General features: G+C 41.8%; 1 protein-coding gene across 1 annotated transcript in view; it reads right to left on the bottom strand.

Annotated features, from left to right (window-relative positions):
- Positions 1 to 19,579, bottom strand: part of LOC115462292 (zinc finger protein 366-like) — a 120,861-nt gene that overhangs the window by 19,632 nt on the left and 81,650 nt on the right. The window lies entirely within an intron of this gene.

Below are 19,579 nucleotides of genomic sequence, written 5' to 3'. Positions count from 1 at the left end.
ATCGGACCAGACTAGAAAAGAGAGGCGGGGGCATAGCATTAATCTACCGAGAACAATTCACCATCGAAACCATCACGGACTCCATAACACCCCAACTAGAAATTGTCTCATTTAGAATCCATAACAATGCCCTGATCGATCACCTGAACTGTGTCCTGTTCTACAGACCACCTAGCAACCGAAATGAAACCCAGCCCATTTTCACAGACTTCATATCAAACAATTGTGTAAACAACTCCAACACACTAATACTAGGTGACATTAACCTTCACCTAGAGGACCCCAACTCCACCAACGTACAAAAATGTAAAGAATTTCTACAGTCCTCAGATCTCAAATGGCCTCACATGCAACCAACCCATATCAAGGGTCACACACATTGGACCTCCTATCACATAAATTGTCCACAGATCACAACCTATTAATGACAGACATCAAATGGACAGCAACACCTTGGACCGATCATTACAAATTGAACCTAACTTTAAACTGGCGGAAGAAGGGTTCAAACCGCAAACCAGAACATACAACCTACACTACAAGAGGGCAAATAGATCTACAAGTATTCTGGCAACAGATATACGACAACGAATGGACAACACGAATGGACTCTTAACTGCTGGGATGACAGATGTAGCAGCGTATTAAACAAAATAGCACCCTTAAAAACAAGAATATCAAAAAGACAGAATACAATACCATGGTTCAATGACGAACTAAAAAAACTCAAAACACAATCCAGGAAACTTGAACAAGCATGAAGAAAAATAAAAGACGAACATACACTCAACGCATAGGAAATACAAATATGCAATAAAACAAACCAAAAGCTCCTACTACAAAGCCAAACTAGGGCCGGATTACAAAGATATGAAGAAACTATTCCAACTCATAAATAAGTTACTGGACACCACCCCTATCACCACAACCAACACAGACATCCCACCCGCAGACAAACTTGCTAACTAGTTCAACGAAAAAATAATAAAACTACGCAGCACACTTCCTCATCACAACACTAACATCGAAAACTTCCTCAATGAACTGGACCTAACCTCCGACGGATACCCAGCTGACCGTATCTGGACAGTATTTAATCTCATCAACACCGAATCAGTTACACAAGTGACTCACTGGTTTGCCAAGACCCACTGCAAACTGGATACATGCCCCAGTTATCTACTAAAATCCGCCCCCGATCGCTTCATATTAGTCCTCACATCCCTCCTAAATTTCATGTTACAACAAGGTCCCTTCCCTGAGGAATATGGCAACATCCTACTCACCCCAATACCAAAAGACGCCAAGAAAAGCACAAACGATCTCACCAACTAAAGCCCAGTTGTGTCTATCCCATTAGTAGTAAAAATGATGGACAGTATGTTGACTAAACAGCTGAAGAAATACCTGGACAAGTTCTCAATACTACATAATTCACAATCAGGATTCCGCTCCTACCAAAGTACCAAAACTGTACTAGTCACCCTCCTGGCCAAATTCAAGCAGGAGATAGCCATAGGTAAAAGCATACTCCTCCTCCAGTTCAACATGTCGAGTGCATTTGACATGGTAAACCACAATATACTACTAAGACTACTTAGCCACTTCGGGATTGAAGGAAATGTACTTAATTGGATTAAAGTTTTTCTAACCACCAGAACTTATCAAGTTAAATCAAACTCAAACATATCACCACTGTGGAAAGCAGTATGTGGAGTACCTCAAGGATCACCATTATCACCAATACTCTTCAACATGATTTTATTTTATTACATTTGTATCCCACGCTTTCTGGCTTACATATTATATACAGGTACTTATTTGTACCTGGGGCAATGGAGGGTTAAGTGACTTGCCCAGAGTCAAAAGGAGCTGCCTGTACCTGCAGTGGGAACTGAACCCAGTTCCCCAGGACCAAAGTCCACCACTCTAACCACTAGGCCACTCCTCCACTGATCCACTGATGATGATTCCACTGGCACAGTCCCTATCCAATTGAGGCCTCAACCCGTTCATTTACGCAAATGATGTTACAATCTACATCCCCTTCAGACATGACCTGAAAGAAATAACTAATAAAATCAACGATGGCCTGAACATTATGGACTCCTGGGCAAACTCATTCCAACTGAAACTGAACACTGAAAAAACACACTGCCTCATCCTCACTTCTCAACATAACAAATACAAACCCACAACTATAACTACCCCAGGACACACCCTCCCTACCTCAGACAGCTTGAAAATACTCGGCGTCACACTCAACCACAACCTTACTCTCGAGAGCCAAGTAAACTCTGAGATAAAGAAAATGTTCTATGCAATGTGGAAGCTCAAACGACTAAAACCTTTCTTCCCAAGGGAAACCTTTTGAAACCTAATATAATCAATGGTCCTAAGACATGCAGATTACTGAAACGGAATCTACACGGGATACAAATAGAAAAAGGGGTGGGCTTTCCTTTATTTACTACAAACTGGAAAGATGTGTGTGTGTTGGCAGATGAAAGAATCATGGGGCCTTTCTTCACGTGAGATGTGAGATCAGGGACCTTCCTTTATTTTGGGGGAATGCAGATATAGGGAATGAGGATCATCAGTTTGGGGGGTAAAAGTTGGAAAGGGCCAGGGATTTGGTCAAGACTTTAGTGGATTTCCTTTCAGAATGAAGGCCCAGAACACTGCCTTTCTCCATTGTAACGTTGTAATAAAAAGGATTTTAGAGATTGCTTTTCAACTCTATCTGCCTTGACCAACAAGTGCACTGAGGGGTCTGTATTTGTGATAAGTAATTTTGTTTAAAAATGATTTTTTAACTTTGATTGTGTGAAAATAAGTTGGAATGTAGCTCTAATTAATTTGTTATGTGAAGGGAAAGATGGAACTTGTTTTCGAGTTCAGATTGGCCACCTGGATTTGGAAACATGTGACCACATTCCCACAGTATGGTTTGTTTACGTATTCTCAAGCAATCTGTAATATTCCGTAGCTCTGAACATGAGTTCTAAGCCTAATAAAAAGGGGAGTTTCTTTCAATGAAATTGGGAGCTCATCTATGAATAACGTACGAACTGCGCAGAGAACCTTGTTTCCTGGTCAAAGAAGCTCCTGGCTTTCGCTTTGAACAGGCCCCCCACCCCCCCCCAGCTGATGATAAGAGCCTGGATGATGTAAGGACCAGTGGATTGTATATAGTGTATTATTGCTTCTTTTCCTGGTCAAGGAACTCTTAGCATTGCTTAGATGTAGAGACCAGTGATGTAATGATTGTTTATAGATAGGTATTGCTTCTTTTTAGTTATATAGCTAATCATTGTGTGTATATATAGCTAATCATTGTATATGTCTTAATCATTGTATATATCTTAATCATTATAGATTTTAGCACCTCTAATAAAGGTCTCATTTACCTAATACGAATTCAAAAGAATCCACAGTAATTATTGGAGAACAGGCAGCTGAGGGGAGATATGATAGAGGTTTATAAAATATTGAGTGGAGTTGAATGGGTAGATGTGAAGCGTCTGTTCACGCTTTCCAAAAATACTAGGACTAGGGGGCAGGCGATGAAGCTACAATGTAGTACATTTAAAACGAATCAGAGAAAATGTTTCTTCACTCAACGTGTAATTAAACTCTGGAATTCGTTGCCAGAGAATGTGGTAAAGGCGGTTAGCTTAGCGGAGTTTTAAAAAGGTTTGGACGGCTTCCTAAAGGAAAAGTCCATAGACCGTTATTAAATGGACTTGGGGAAAATCCACTATTTCTGGGATAAGCAGTATAAAATGTTTTGTACATTTTTGGGATCTTGCCGGGTATTTGTGACCTGGTTGGCCACTGTTGGAAACTGGATGCTGGGCTCGATGGATCTTTGGTCTTTCCCAGTATGGCAATACTTATGTACTTATGAGTAGTCTGTGTTAGTGAAGCAGGCTGTAAATCCATAGCAGTACAAATGTCTAGCACACTGACCAAGTTGGTGCACCTTACCTACGCTTCCAAATATGGTGATAAATTTACTCTGGAATATGCTAGTAATAAATTTATTGTAATTTTATAAATTCTGTGGGTGGAAATGACTAATGAGCTAAATGCCATGGTATTTGCATGTTTTACAAATGTCACCATGTTAAATTTAGCTCACCCTTGTTATTTGTTTTCTGCTTAACTGTGTTAAGGGGGGTTACCACTCACAGTAGTCCATTTTGCACATGGGGCAAAATTTAACATGTGCCCTTTGTAGATAATTAGTAGATAAAACCATTTTTAACTAGTAACATGTGTTCCAACAACTGTGCTTGATAAGGATGAAAAGGCCTGCAATGCCTGTGTTCTTGTGATTGTTATAGATAAGAACCTGATTTGCTGTAGATTATGCTCCATGCAGGTCAGTGTGTACTGTAAGGTCTTTTTCCTTTTGCTTTGATTTTCTTGTGAGAAACAGAAGAAGACTGAAGCCTGCAGTGAGGCACAAAGGCCACTGCTGTGCTGTCCTTCCCTTGCCTTCTTTTATTATTTTTTTCGAATAAGAAGGGTGTTCCTTTCCTCAAACACAGAGAGAGAGAGAAAGAACAAGAGACTGTAAACTGTGCAAAAGGGCCGTGAGAAAACAGGAAGCTTTGAAAAGTACAAGAGAAAGCAAGATGAAATCTGTTTGCAGGCTGTCCCTCAGGGATATGTGAGCCATTGTTAAGTCGGGAGCTTATGCAGCTATATCCTTCCTTCTGATGAGGGGCAATCTTTTGCCAAAAGGCTGCTATCTGGTCATTGCCTTAACCCTCTGAACACCAGTTAAGTCCACTGGACAAGACCAAGAGTCCTTCATACTGGCTTACGGTCATTAGAAAGTGGCATCAAGACCTTTTTATTCTAAATTGGCATCATAATGAATTCTGCAAACGGTAATCTTGTTTTGCCTAAAGAAATGAACAGTGGAAATCCGAGAACACAAGATACTGGCATGCTTGTCCATGATAACTTAAAGTTATTTATTTTATTTATTTGTAACATTTCTATCCCACATTTTCCCACCTATTTGCAGGCTCAATGTGGCTTACATAGAACCGCAAGGCGTTAGTGTTGTTACATAACTATAGATCAAGAATAAAAGTGATGTTGAACTGTCAGGGACACTCAGGCTTGGTGCTATCAAATGTCTACATGTCATGAAGGAATTGGTCCTGGTTTTGTCCTCCTACTGGGATCTATTCTTTAACTGGGCACCTCAAGTTAGGCGCCTAGATGCAGCATGCTGACTGCTAATTCTATAATGGTATCTTGGTGCCAACATTACATAAGAACGTAAGTGTTGCCATGCTGGGACAGACCAAAGGTTCATCAAGCCCAATATCCTGTTTCTAACAGTAGCCAATCCAGGTCACAAGTACCTGGCAAGATCCCAGAACAGTAACATAGATTGTATGCTGCTTATTTTAGGAATATCACAAAAAGTGGCACTGAGTGTATAAAGATGAGTAACCTTACAATAAGAGCTGTTGTAATAACTAGGTGGATTAGAGTCTCATACCTTGCACATGATTATTCACATCACACCCAATGGTGCATCACTTTTACGTGCCCATTTACTAATCATTGACTCAACCTCCACCGGCCCATAGTTACCATTACATTCAGCCCCGTTAGTTCACGATTATTACGGCTGAATGATGTAAGAAACTTGTGACTTGAAAGCACTCAATGCAAAATATAACATATAATCAGCACTTAGCTTGTGCCGGCTGGCGAACTCTTACACCCCGACAGGTCCCCGTTTCGTTAATCTTTTTCAAGGGGGAGTAACACCGCATCTAGCAAGAAAAAAAGTATAGTCACATCTATAATTTATGTAATCTTCAACAATACTCACTTAAAACACTTTTACTCAATTTTTCTACATAGCATAACTTAGCTTAGCTGTGTGTGCTCAACCGCTTCTCACAATGAAAAATGACGCTCAGTGTTCTTATTAATGCTTTCAACCGGAAACAGCTGTCTACTAACCCTCCCCCCAGGATGCGTCACAAGTTATATTAGCAATCTGTCAGACCATCAGAAAAAACAGCCCCACTGTGAGTAAGTGTTCAAACCATAAGGTTCAATGGTATTTAAGGTGAAAGTCCAAAAGGTTTCACGTTGCAACACTCTTCTATTATAGTCACGCATCCTGGGGGGAGGGTTAGTAGACAGCTGTTTCCGGTTGAAAGCATTAATAAGAACGCTGAGCGCCATTTTTCATTGTGAGAAGCAGTTGAGCACACACAGCTAAGCTAAGTTATGCTGAAATTCGGTAAGCCAGGGGCATGCTAACAATGTAGAAAAATTGAGTAAAAGTGTTTTAAGTGAGTATTGTTGAAGATTACATAAATTATAGATGTGACTATACTTTTTTTGTTGCTAGATGCGGCGTTACTCCCCCTTGAAAAAGATTAACGAAACGTGGACCTGTCGGGGTGTAAGAGTTCGCCAGCCGGCACAAGCTAAGTGCTGATTATATGTTATATTTTGCATTGAGTGCTTTCAAGTCACAAGTTTCTTACATCATTCAGCCGTAATAATCGTGAACTAACGGGGCTGAATGTAATGGTAACTATGGGGCGGTGGAGGTTGAGTCAATGATTAGTAAATGGGCACGTAAAAGTGATGCACCATTGGGTGTGATGTGAATAATCACGTGCAAGGTATGAGACTCTAATCCACCTAGTTATTACAACAGCTCTTATTGTAAGGTTACTCATCTTTATACACTCAGTGCCACTTTTTGTGATATAAGTCTATACCTGAGTGAGGCCACTTTTATAGTGTCAATAATATTTTAGGAATAAGCAGTGGATTTTCCCAAGTCCATCTTAATAATGGTTTATGAACATTTCTTTGAGGAAATAGCCAAACTTTTTTTAAACCCTGCTAAGCTAACAGCATTTACCACATTCCCTGGCAACGAATTCCAAAGTTTGATTACACGTTGAGTGACGAAATATTTTCTCTGGTTTTTTTTTTAATTTACTACTTAGTAGCTTCATTGTGTGTCCCCTAGCTCTAATATTATTGGAAAGAGTAAACAAACGATTCACATCTACCCATTCCACTCCACTCCACTCAGTATTTTATAGACCTCTATCATATTTCCTGCCAACATTTAGGCATGCCCACTTACACAATGCCAAAATCAGGTGTAAGTGGGCACACCTAAACGTGGCCTTACACCTGTAATTTACAGTATTCTATAAGTTATGTATGTCGATGTTTGTCCTGCCTATGCCCCACCCATACCTCTCCCCTGTGAACACCCCCTTGCATTTACATCTGAGTGCACTGTGCATGTAATGTATAGAATAGCACTTACTGCTAGATTCTATATATCGCACCTTAATTTTCACGTGGAAATAGAAGAGTATTCTATAACAATGTACATAACTTAATTGGTTAACTTGCTAATCAACATTGTTAATTGGATGTTAACAAGCAATTATCAGCACTAATTGGCATTAATTAACATTTATGCGCACAAATTGCTGTCTATTCTGTAACGTGGTGTGCGTAAATTCTAAGTCACGTAGTTGAAAAGGGGGCGGGGAATGGGTGTTTCTAAAATCTATGCACGTTGTTATAGAATACACCTGTTCTGCACCTTATTTTGACATCGAGATTTACGCCAAGTAAAGCATAGCGTAAATGGCTACAACTAAATTTTGTCGCGTGAAGAGGCGCTCGACATATTCTAAGTCGGAAATTTAAGCCTATTCTTTAAAATTTAGGCATACTTTTTTTCTGAGCGGAATTTTCAGGCACCATATATAGAATCTAGCCCTTACACATATAAGTCTTATAATTGTCTTATAACATTTGCTTGTTACACTATTATCATGTTTTATCATTATCATGCTACCCAAGATCCTTCTGTAATACTAAATGTCTATTTTCTCATATATTTCCACCATTCATGATGTATTGTAAGCCACATTGAGCCTGCAAAGAGGTGGGAAAATGTGGGATACAAATGCAATAAATAAATAAGTGTGCACTTAACCTGGTAAATGCTAGTCTTCTATAAATCTACTTGTGTAATCGGTGAACAAATTTGGGCACCAAGTTAGAGAATGAGAAGGTCACAATGTTCCTTCTAAGCTGAGCGGGGGGGACCTCCAACTGCATTGCTGCCAGTAGGGGGTGGTGTTTCAATGTTGTGTTTTCTTGTCCCTAACTGTTGAAAACTTGATAGTGAAACAGCACCCACACCCCACCCCACTGACAGGACTGTAGATGGAGGACTCCCACTCAGCTTAGAGAGAACAGTGGAGGGACAGTGTGGGTAAACTTATGCATCTGTTTTTCTTAGGAGAAATCGTTGTTATCCTCACTCCTTTGCAGTCGAGGATAATCCTCCTATTTATGGGCCTGGAGATGACTGGCGAGACCAATCCAAGATTCACAACAAACCAGTCACATGACTAAGTTATAGCTCTGCTAGCTGTTGTATCTTGTGTAGAACACTTTTCATGATTAGCCACGTAATACTATTGGAGTAATAAATAAATAAATTTAATGACTGATGGCAAGTGATATAGAGCAACTCTGCCATAAATATTTAGAAGGGGTAATCTATTTCATGCAATTTAATTTAATAGGAATACCTACATGCCACCTTTTTATTCTGCCAATTTGCAAAGTGGCTAACAATTCACAATTGTCAGGCAGCATGGGATTTTTTTTAAATTTCCCTCTAAATTATTTACTTATATTGTTAACTAATTGTCATCCATGCTAACACATCCTCCACATGCATAATATACAACACCTTTTATCCATACTTTCATATCTCAGGTGCATAATATGTTTCAAAAGCAAGTTAAAAAAATGAAAACATGCTCCAAGCAAAGAGACACATAAGCCTTGTGATCTCCAAACGTTCATGGCTGAAGCTCATGGCTCTCAGATTCACAAAGATATGACACAGTCTGCATATCAACAAAAATCCCAGAAACAGCCTTCCATCTCACTCTGGCAGTGTTCCATTCTTTATGCTATGGTTCCTTTTCACAATGTATTTTATTTTATATATCACATGATATTTACAATCTCATATGTACAATTTTTATTCTATCTTTTTTATCTGAGTTTTAGTATTTCAAAGTCTTTATTAATCAACATTGCTTTTGTCAATACACGACACCTTTTATTTGATTCCTGTGTCTTACGTTTGTTTTTAAGGTTGTATGTGTTCCAGCTATATCAACTGTTGTAAATTTTATTTAATTATTTATGTATTTGCTTGTAGACTCCTGAAGCAGGCACACAGCCGAAACACGGTGCCGTGTCAAGTTGAGTCCAAGTCCTCGATACAATAAAGAGGTTTTTTTAAGATCGGCTCCTTGGTCCTTGGAAGAGTTATGTTGGCCACACTACTTTTTTTGTTGACTGTTCACCTATAGTATTTCACTTCCTTCCACCTCTGTGGCTTCCTTGCCTTTCCATACATTTATCTGACAGCTGAAATCTGACATAAACAACAATGTTGCAAACAGATGGTTTTGGAAATGGGCAAATGTTAAAAATCCCTGTATAGTTAATCTTTGCCTATTGCAGTCTCCATTGGATTTTTGTGAATCTTACACATGGGAATTTATAGCTTGGAATGTTCAGGCCAGTGGCGTAGCTACGTGTGGCCACGGGGGCCTGGGCTCCCGTAGATTTGTCCCTGGACCCCCTGCCAAAGACCCTCTCGACCCCCCCCTCCCACCACCAACCCTCCCTTTGCTGGGGGGGGACCCCAATCCCCGCCAGCTGAGGTCCTCTTCTTCTGACTCACAGAAACAGAACGAAGCCTTGCGCCAGAAGAAGAGGACCTCGGCTGGCAGGGGTTGGGGTCCCCCGCCAGCAAATGTAGGCGACTGCGAGGGAGGGTTGGCGGCGGGAGGGGGGTCGAGACTCTCAGCAGGGTTGTCGGCGGGGGGGGTCAAAGTTGTTGGTGGTGGTGGCTGCGGGGGGGTCAGCAATGGCGGGGGGGGTCGACGGCATCAGGGGGGGCTAAAATGTGCCCCCTCACCTCAGGCTCTGGAGCCCCCTCCTGCCGAAGTCTGGCTACTCCCCTGGTTTAGGCACTGTGAGGTGTTTTGAAAGTGAGACTATAACAGAGCACCTAGGATTAGGCGTCTGGAGGGCTTGCAGTAGGTGCCTACTTTCCTTTATGGAGTACTAGCATAACCTGTATATACACGCTTAACATTCAGGAGTTTGTACTTATTCTAGTCATAGAGCTGGAGTATGCGTGTGTGCCTAAGTGTGGCAGGTACCTGTGTAACTTTCAGTATGTGCACTACCATAGGAGCCAACTTTTTAAAATGATTGGGGGTGCTGAAAAATTTTTTTTTTTTACAGGTGGTGCATTCCCCCCCCCCCCCCCCCCCCCCCCTCCCCACCCCGGTACCTTAACAGCCTATCTGCTGCAGTCTTCACCTGAGCAGTGGCAGCGCCACTTATAGGCTGCCTGCAACCTGCACCAGGACTTCTTCCCTGAACAGTCCCGCCCCTCAGTCCCCCTGTATTGTGCAAATATTATACTATAAGTTAACAAATATAAATAAAACAAAAAATGGAAAACATGATAATATCATTTTATTGGACTAAATACATTTTTCAATCAGCTTTAAGAGGCAAAAACCTCTTTCCTCAGGTCAGGACAGTATACTGCTGTTGTGGTATTCTGTTCTGACATGGGAAAGGAGGGTTTGGTCTCCAAACATTAGTCAAAAATGTACTAAAATTAGTCCAATAAAGATATTAACTTATTTCCATTTTCTGTATTTATTAACACAGCTACCACACTATTTTATACTAAAATAAAATTCATTTTTTCCTACCTTTGTTGTCTGGCCCTTTACAGTTTCTAATTGTGTTGGTCTCAGTCTCTTGTTTCTTTGTTCCTTGATCTTAACTCTCCCCCCCCCCCTTTCCATCCAGCATCTACCCCCTCTCTCTCCCCTTTCCATCCAGCATCTGCCCCCTCTCTTCCCTCTTTCCATCCAGCGTTTGCCCCCTCTCTTCCCCCTTTCCATCCAGCATCTATTTTCTCCATCCATATGTAATTTTTCTCCTCTTTTCCCTTTCCCTCATCTCAGTCAGTATGCATCTCCTTCCTCTTTCTTCCCTCCCCTCCATCCATATGCATCTCCTTCCTCTCTCTTCCCTCTCCTCCATCCATGTCCAGCATTTTTCCTCTACTCCCTCCATCCATGTCCAGCATTTCTCCTCTCTCCCCTCCATCCATGTGCATCTCCTCCTCTGTCTTCCCTCCCCTCCATCCATGTCCAGCATTTCTCTTCTCCCCTCCATGTGCATCTACTTCCTCTGTCTTTCCTCCACTCCATGTCGTCCAGCATTTCTCCTTTCTCCCTTTCCCTCCATTCAAGTGCATCTCCTTCCCTCCATTCATGTGCATCTCCTTCCTGTCTTCCCTTCCCTCCATCCATGTCCAGCAACTCTCCTCTCTCCTCTGCCCTCCCCTCCATCCATGTCCAGCAACTCTCCTGTCCCTGCCCTCTTCTCTTCCTGCCCTCTCCTCCATCCATATCCAGCAATTCTCCTCTCTCCCCTGCCCTCTCCTCCATTCATATCTAGCAATTCTCCTCTCTCCACTGCCCTCTCCTCCATTCATATCCAGCAATTCTCCTCTCTCCCCTACCCTACCCTCTCATCCATATCCAGCAAATTCTCCTCTCTCCCCTGCCCTCCCCTCCATCCATCCATGTCCAGCAAGTCTCCTCTGTCCCCTGCCCTCTCCTCCATCCATATCCAGCAATTCTCCTCTCTCCCCTGCCCTCTCCTCCATTCATATCCAGCAATTCTCCTCTCTCCACTGCCCTCTCCTCCATTCATATCCAGCAATTCTCCTCTCTCCCCTACCCTACCCTCTCACCCATATCCAGCAAATTCTCCTCTCTCCCCTCCATCCATCCATCCATGTCCAGCAAGTCTCCTCTGTCCCCTGCCCTCTCCTCCATTCATATCCAGCAATTCTCCTCTCTTTCCCTTGCACTCCCCTCCATGTCCAGCGATTTCTCCTCTTTCCCCTCTCATCCAGCGATTTCTCCTCTCTCCCCTGCCCTCCCCTCCCTCCCTCCATCCATGTCCAACAAGTTTTACCTCTCCCCTACCCTCTCTTCCATGTCCAGCGATTTCTCCTCTCTCCCCTGCCCTCCCCTCCCATCCCCTCCATGTCCAGTAACTCACCCCAAATACCACCTGCCCCTTTTCAGCCCCCCCCCCCGAGTTTCAGTTCCAACCCCAGCCTGACCTCTTCTCCCACAACAGTCCTCTGTCCTCGCCTTCCTGCTGCCCAGAATGTAAAACTCATTTTACCTCAGGTCGTGGTGGCAGTGAAAGGCGAGCAGGCTCGTCTTCAGCCTTCCCTTCTCTCTGAGCTCTGGTCCAGCCCTTGCGGAAACAGGAAATGAGGGCGGGACCAGAGCTGAGAAAGAAGGGAAGGCTGAAGACGAGCCTGCTTGCCTTTCACTGCCGCCGCGACCTGAGGTAAAATGAGTTTTAAATTCTGGGCGGCAGGAAGGTGAGGACGGAGGACTGTTGAGGGAGAAAAGGGCAGGCAAGTCGAGCTGGGGTTGGAACCGGAGCTTCTGACGACTCGTTCTGGTTGGCTCAGGTGATGGTGGGTTAGAAAATATTGGGGGTGCTCGAGCACCCACAGCACCCACGAAGTCGGCGCCTATGTGCACTAAGCATGTAAGTGGAAGCCCCCCTGCCTATGTATCGCCTAAGCTCTGCCCTCTTTCAAATACATGTTCCTCCTTGCTCTCAGGTCCTTTTACAAAGCCATGGTAAAACGTGGCCTACATTAGTGTGGGCGTGTCCTTTTGGTGCATGCTGGGCCACTTTTTACCACAGCTGGGAAAAAGGCCATTTTTTAAAGGACCAGGAGATGAGCATGCGCAAAAATTATAACTATTTATTGCCTGATCCCTTACTGCCAGCCAATGACCTAGTGGTAAGGGATCACATGCTACCCATATGGTAACCATGCAGTGGGTGCCAACAAGGCCACGCTGCTGATTACCACTAGGAATGCCCCTCGCAGTAGAAAATAGAAAAATATTTTCTACCACAGGATTTGGCGTGCGCCAAACAGAATTACTTACTACTGTGTGCGTACTGCAGCTTAAAGGGCTTATCACGGGGCACGGCGAGGCATCCTGCAGTAAGTTTTTATGTATGTTTTTGTATGTTTCTGGGAGGGGGCATGTCTGGAGCACAGAATGGATGTTTTTGTGCTAATCAGTTAGTGTGTCTTCATTACCATGTACTAACTAATTAGCATGCATGTGTTGTCAGAGTACAGAAATAAAAGAAGTGGGAAAAGTGAACCAAGCTTGTCCAAATAACTGGGACCAAACAAATAATTAATAATAAAATCAAGACAGTTTATTAATATTTCCTTAGAAAACACTCGACACAACGTTGTGTTTCGGCCTGATGGCCTGCATCAGGAGTCTATAAATAAAAACATCAAACAATGTGTAAATACAACAAACTTAAAACAAAAATGAAAATAAAATTAAGGATAAGAGTGACAATGGTCAAAAAAAAGAGAAACAGTATCATTAAAGGTTTATAACATGAAGAATATCATACAAAAAAATAAATAAGATATATCCATATAAATAAAGGACTATCCACTGAATTAAAGGAAATATTAATAAACTGTTTTGATTTTATTATTAATTAATTATTTGTTTGGTCCCAGTTATTTGGACAAGCCTGGTTCACTTTTCCCACTTCTTTTATTTCTGTTTGCTGCCCCGTGGGATCTATTGAGTTCTCCACGCATGTGGATCCTCTTTAGCTTAGTTGTCAGAGTACAGAACATATTTGCAGTGGCTGCATGTGAGGGCTTGTATTTGGGCAAGTGAGGTGGAATATGCCCTTGTGAATGCTGTTAGGTCATATATGTCCTGTCCAAATGTGGTGTCGCCTCTCTTTCCATTTCCTTTCCCTTCATACATGCTGGTGATATGTCTCTGGCCCATCTGCAAATCAAACCCATGCAAACCAATTTTATGCATGCATATATTTTCAGTCATGTCTATTTCCCTTGCATATCCAATCATTTAGTCCTCTCTTCCCAGTTCTGGCCCTTTCTGGGGCATGATGATTGCCTATTAAACATTAATCCCAGTCTCCCCCAGACCCATACCACCAAAATACTGTAGTCATGTTAGTGCAGCCATTTTGTGAGTGTCCCTATGGCATCCACCCACATGTGTACATGCACGCATGCATGTGCTGATCACTAGATGCCCCACAGCATTTGAGTGCTTCCATTTTTCATTATACGCACCAATTCTGTAAAGTGCGCACCTGCCTGCTCACCCTTTATAGAATACATGTGCACATTTTGAAGCTGCTATTTAGGTGCGTCCCCATTAAAGTGCGTACCTTTTTTAGAATTGCTCTTTATGTGTATAGATATTCTTTCCCCTGCCCCATAAACTCAATTCCTCAATCTCCCCCCCTTGCACTGCATTGTCTTCCTTCCCATCCCTCTCCCTCTTATATTCTCTCCCACCTTGCACACCTGTCCTATATTTATCCTTCACTCACTCTTCCATCCCTCCCTCTCTTCCCCCTTGTACTATCGCCATCCTTGTACTCACTTTTCCATCCCTCCCTCCACTCCCCTTTGCACTCTCACCCTCCTTGTATTCCCCTTCCCTCCTCTCCCATTTGGATTTCCCTCCATTTTCAGTACCTTATTCTGCATCTGAGTCCAATCTTCTCTTCTGCCTCCTGGGGTTGAGACCCAGGCAGCAACCTGCAGCTAAGTTTGCTGCATTCATGGCTTCCTCTTCTCCTGCCATCAGAGATTATGTCCCTGGCAGCACACAAATAATAGTATTGCCATGGGTTATTTTCTTTTCACTTTTATGGTACTTCAAGGGTTGGCCTTACCTCCAGCACCAACTTTCTAAGGGATTGATTTCCCCACTGCCCCACTGACTTCTGTTTCTGACTTTTACTGTCTTTATTCACATGCATAGGTTTGCCTATGGATTGACCCTCTCCAACAGGCGCTATCACATGAGCAAAATGTGCCTATAAAGGAACAAGAATAAAAATCATGAGACCTCATTAGGGGTAATAACAAATTTCATTTTATGCCAGTGTGCCTATTTTTTTTAGTCAAAATTCTGGTCCCATTACTTCATTCCACGTGTGAAGTTATGAAAAAGACAAAAATGTTGCACTCATAAAGAAAAATACCAAAACATAGATTAGAATTATGTTTACAGCAATGTGCGGAGTCTGTAGGGTTATGAACAGCTTTGGTTTGTCGTTGTTTCTAAGATGCTGAGGGGCCAGAAGTACTCACGTTGTGAAAATTGGTGGAAAAACTGAATATTTTTTATACAGTTATTTCAAAATATATTTATATAAGTAATGCCACACTGGGAAAAGACCAAAGGTCCATCAAACCTTTGGTCTATAGCTACATAAAATATGTATTTTTTTCATATTTAATTGATCCATAATAAAAATGGAAAGGGCTTGGGCATATATAGTTGTGTATAAAGGTTTCATTTAATTGCTAAGTGAACAGAAACTGATACAAACTCTACATTGTACAAAATATAACATCATTTTGCAATTTTAATTTAAACTACTACTATTTATTTGCTGATTTTAATAGATTGAAAATAAGATTAAAGTGAGTATGGCATGTGCAACAGTGCAGGTGTGGTCCCATTAATTCATTATTACTTTAATATTGAAGACCCAATGAGTCAATAAACTATTGTGCTTATTAATTAATTATGTGAATACAATTCCAAAGCAGAACACTCTGACCCTTCTAACTTCTCTGGCTATGGTTGTTGCTTTATCTATTTTCAACAACCATAGGCTCTTCTAATTTGAAAATGAAAACAAACTGTGAGCCTACTAGGGACAGAGAAAGTACCTATATATAATAAGTAAACCACTTTGGTTGTACCACAGAAAAGCAGAATAAAAAATGCATTGCCCATTACACAGATAATTCACTCCTACGAAGCAGGGAGATGCTATAAAAATCTTTAAGCATTTCCAGCCAGCAATTTCAATGTCAGAAACATTTTTAAGAAATGGAAGTTACATAGAACTGCTGAAGACAATGCAAGATCTGGAAGGCCCAAAACAATCTCTGATAGAACTGCCCAAAAACTGGTCAGACTTGCAAAACAGAATGGATAGATCATGGCAAATGGCCTGCTGAAAAGTTTAGTTAAAGGGTGCAGTAGCATTTTTAGTGCGTGCTAAACGCTAAAGATGCCCATAGGAATATATGGGTGTCTCTAGCGTTTAGCGCACGCTAAAAATGCTTGTGCACTTTAGCAAACAGGGCTCTCAGTCTGATTTTCAAGGCCCTTAAAGGAAATGGCCCCGAGTACTTGAAGAACTAACCCTAACCACACCCTCTCCAAAAAACATTACACAATGTGATACCCGCAAGCGAACCTTCTCCGGAGTAGCTCCCACACTGTGGAATATATTCCCTGAAAGGCTCCGCTTAGCACAAGACTATCTCTACTTCAGGAAGGTGGTGAAACTTGGCTCTTCAACCAGGCCTTTAACGGAAGAAGTAACTAACTTGTTAGTCTCACACATACACACGAGGAGTGACACAGGCTGTATATATTGAAGTAGGACATGTTTATCCACTCCTACCCTAGCTGAGATAATATTTAATCATCTCTCTGACCTCATATGCAACTTTCTTTAAATTAGTCACCTTATTTTCTAACTTCTCTTACTCTCTTACCTGTCTATATGTTTCATCTTTGCTTATACCTACGCAGTCTATTACAATGTTTGCTATTGTGTTGACATTGTAAGTAGTATACTATGCCATACTTTGTATTGTTATTTGAATATTTTTACTGCTGTCATTGTCTATTGCTTATGTGTGATTTATTCTTACTGTACACCACCATGAGTGAATGTCTTCAAAAAAACGATCAATAAATCCTAATAAATAAATAAACATACAACAATGTTCTGCAAGGGACTATTGTCAGAAGAAAACCTTTTCTGCATCCTCATCATAAAAGTCAACATATAAAGTATGCAAAAGAAAGCATTGATAAACCTAAAACCTTGCAAAATGAAGTGTTTTGGACTTTTGAAATGAAAATTGAACTGCTCATTCACGACCACACAAGATACATTTAGGGAGAAGGGTGAAGCATTTCAAGAAAAGAATACCTTGTCAACTGATTAGCGCTAGAGTGGAACTGTTATGCTTTGGGATTGTGTGCTAGCAGTCAGCACAGGAAATACTGCGCAGGTGGAAGAAAGAGTGGATTCAACTAAATATCAACATGTCCTAGAAGAGACTGCTCCTCAGTCAGTGAAGAAGCAGAAGCTGAAAAGTGGCTGGATATTTCAGCAACACAATCATCCAAAACAGAACTCAAAATGAACCTTGAAGTACTTCTAGGAAAGAAAGATGAAGGTTTATGAATGGCCATCACAGTCCTCAAATCTGTGAGATCTCAAACATGCAGTGCATGCAAGGAGGCCTAAACGTGCTTCAATACTAGAAGAATTCTGCAAAAAAGAGTGGGAAAAGTTCCAAAAGCAAAAATCAAAAGGCTCTCAACTGGCTACAGGAAACATTTGCAAAGCTATTATTTCTGCCAAAGGAGTTGTTACGAAGTACTGACTGAAAGGGTTGTCCATATTATGGACCTGCTATAGTGTCTATTCATTAAAAAAATCACTAAAAGATGTCAGTTTTTAACCCTGGGCCCATTTAGAGGTTGTGTCAGAATCAATTCACTTAGGGGTCCTAACACTGACATTCGCACATCGTCATTCATTTTCCCTTCCTTCACCTAACTTCAACAAATAACACTACTAGTCTTCCTTGGCATAAATTTGGCCACAGCTTTATTAAAATTATATAATTTGGTGATATTACTTTAACTTTAACACAATACATTAACTTCTTCCAGTAAGATGTTGGCATCCACAAAGCGATTTTGAACAATTCGGAACCATTAGATAATGAAACTAGCTCCCTACCTTATCCCCAATTACCCCCCTTCAGTCCATGTGACTCATGGTACCGTCAAGCCACAGTTCACTCGTGGCGGTTCCACCCACGAGTTACCCTTTAATCAAACATCCTTTAACCAAACATTAATTTCACCACATCTGGAGCCTCTTTCTCTCCTCAAATCCCACCGACTACAAGCTGCGACTGACCCCCCACCCCCAAACCCCAGGCAAGAAAATTCAACCTCAACAAAATACTAACCCACCCCAACCCACTACCACTCCTAATACCAGACAAAACATAACAAACCAAGACAACAGACGTATAAGACCAATAGGGTGGGTAGGGATGGGCAAAATTTCCTAACCACCCCAGCCACCCACATCCGCTCCTGCCCACCCAAAGATTAACAAGAAACTGCCAAAACCTTTCAGCTTTCCCCAAGCCATCTCAATGCCAACCACCAATCAAACACCATTCATAATCCTCCAATCCGCTTCTTTCTAGTTGCTATCCTACTATAATGTACCATTAACCCTTTCAACCCTTCCTTCCCATTCCTCCGTTCTTACCCACCCCTCCCTCCCCACCTTTTCCATATCTATTATCCATCCATTCCTTCCTCTGACTCAGTCAGCATTATACATCCTCACAGTCAAAACTTTGGGGTCCCCTTATACTAAGCTGCGGTAAAAGGGGACCTGCGTTAGTGTCAACACATGTTTTTGACACCACTTGCCAAGTTGCCATTTTGGGGGGGTGGAGTACCTACCACCACCCATTGAGGTGACAGTAAGGACTCCCGAGCTAACCCAGTGGTTACCTCTGGGTAAGCACCGGTGCTACAAAAATAGAAAATATTTTTGTAGCACCGGAAATGGCGCACGCTGGGGGCGGGAACTACTGCTGGGCTGTTGCGGTAGCCCAGTGGTACTTCAGGATTTGTGCATGGCAAGCCTGTTGCTGCACACCAACCCTTTAGTAAAAGGGCCCCTTAGAGAGTAATTGAAATATACAATTATGCTAGAGTGCCTAAACTTTAAACACACAACCGTATATGATGCTACTGGAAATGGGCCCTACCACATTGCAGCATCTGCTTCCTCCCAGTCTATGCAAGCACTGTATACTACTAGGCGCTACAATCAAATAGACTCCAAGATCTTTATTTAGAAATTTGCAGAAAATCAGTGACAAACACAGAGGAAAAACACTGCATGTTAATAAAATCTTCTGCAACAAGCAAGTATTGTCACTATATTAGCCCTTTAAATGAATTTCCGGTTTATGTCATCTTTCACTAGAACGGGCTTCACTGGGACTAAAATGTGACAGGACTTGGGCTGTGCAGGGGTTTAATAGAAGATTATTGGCATTGGAACTGCTGAACTCTCCTTTTCACTGGTCTGCAGCTGCAGCAGCTTTAATAGAAATGGTAACATCCACTTAAATAGCCAGAGGGAAAGACAGTTGGGAAGTCTGACTGTAACTTGCTACACTGATATAATGGAAAAATTACTGAGTGGTCAAAGGAAA

The sequence above is a fragment of the Microcaecilia unicolor genome, chromosome 2 (assembly GCF_901765095.1).
Source record: "Microcaecilia unicolor chromosome 2, aMicUni1.1, whole genome shotgun sequence".
In the NCBI taxonomy this organism is placed as follows: domain Eukaryota; kingdom Metazoa; phylum Chordata; class Amphibia; order Gymnophiona; family Siphonopidae; genus Microcaecilia; species Microcaecilia unicolor.
Note: the sequence above shows the minus strand (reverse complement) of the source record. Positions and strands in the feature narration are given on the sequence as shown.